A 1,682-nucleotide genomic window follows, 5' to 3' on the forward strand; every position below is an offset into this window, starting at 1 on the left:
GACGTCTATCCACCAAGAAGACCTAACAGTTGTAAAAATTTGTACAGTGGGAGCACCCACATATATAAATCATTTAATCACAAACATAAACTCATGGATAGTAATACCGTAATAGTAGGATATTTCAATACCACACTCAAAGAACAGATCATCAATTCAAAAATCAACACCCCACTCAATGGACAGATCATCTATTCAAATATCAACAAGGAAACAATGGCTTTGAATGATACACAAGACCAGATGGGGTTAACAGATATATTAAGAACATTTCATCCTAAAGCAGCAGAATACACATTCTACTGTGCACATAAGTTCTCCACAATAGATCACATACTGAGACACGATCAGTCCTAAGTAAGTACAAAAAGACTGAGATCATACTGTGCATAATTTCAGACCACAACACTATGAAACTTGAAATCAACCACAAGAAAAATTTGGGAAGGTAACAACTACTTGGAGACTGAAGAACATCCTACAAAAGAATTAGTGAGCTAACCAAGCAAAGAGGACATTAAAAAGTATATGGGAGGAGGAGAGGGAAGATGGCGGCGTAGGAAGACGCAGAGCTCACCACGCGTCCTGCTAATCACTTAGATTCCAACTACACCTGCCTAAATAACCCAGAAAACCGCCAGAGGATTAGCAGAACGGAGTCTCTGGAACCAAGCGCAGACGAGAGGCCCACGGAAGAGGGTAGGAAGGGCGGCGAGGCGGTGCGTGCTCCACGGACTGGCGGGAAGGAGCCGGGGCAGAGTGGTGGCTCGCCGGCCAAGCAGAGCCCCCTAGTCTGTCCGGCAAAAGGGGAGGGGCCTGACGGACTGTGTTCCGACAGCAAGCGCGACAGCCTCTGGGAGAGCATAAGTTAACAGCTCTGCTCAGAAAGCGGGAAGGCTGGAGGACAAAGGGAGGGGAGCTGCTGAGCACCCAGACGACAGAGCTCAGTTTGGTGGAGAACAAAGGCCCTTGCCAGCGCCATCTCCCCGGGCCATCTACCAGCCAAAATCCCAAAAGGAACCAGATCCTGCCAGGGAACTTGCTCGCTCCGCGCAAACACCCAACTCTGTGCTTCTGCGGAGCCAAACCTCCTGCAGCGGATCTGACTCCCTCCAGCTGCCACAGGGCCCCTCCTGAAGTGGGTCACCTAAGGAGAAGCGAGCTAAGCCTCCCCCTCCTGCCACCGTGCACTTTGTCTACCACCCCAGCTAATACGCCAGATCCCCAGCACCACAAGCCTGGCAGTGTGCAAGTAACCCAGACGGGCCACGCCACCCCACAGAGAATCCCGCCCCTAGGAGAGGGGAAGAGAAGGCACAATGTGCCACACTGTCTGCGGCCACAGCCGTGGGCTGGGGGCAGACATCAGGTCGGACTGCGGCCCCGCCCACCAACTCCAATTATACACCACAGCACAGGGGAAGTGCCCTGCAGGTCCTCACCACTCCAGGGACTATCCAAAATGACCAAACGGAAGAATCCCCCTCAGAAGAATCTCCAAGAAATAACAACAGCTAATGAACTGAACAAAAAAGATTTAAATAATATAACAGAAAGTGAATTTAGTATAATAGTCATAAAATTAATCGCTGGGCTTGAAAACAGTATAGAGGACAGCAGAGAATCTCTTGCCACAGAGATCAAGGGACTAAGGAACAGTCACGAGGAGCTGAAAAACGCTT

The sequence above is a fragment of the Neofelis nebulosa genome, chromosome 6 (genome assembly GCF_028018385.1).
Source record: "Neofelis nebulosa isolate mNeoNeb1 chromosome 6, mNeoNeb1.pri, whole genome shotgun sequence".
Classification (NCBI taxonomy): Eukaryota; Metazoa; Chordata; class Mammalia; order Carnivora; family Felidae; genus Neofelis; species Neofelis nebulosa.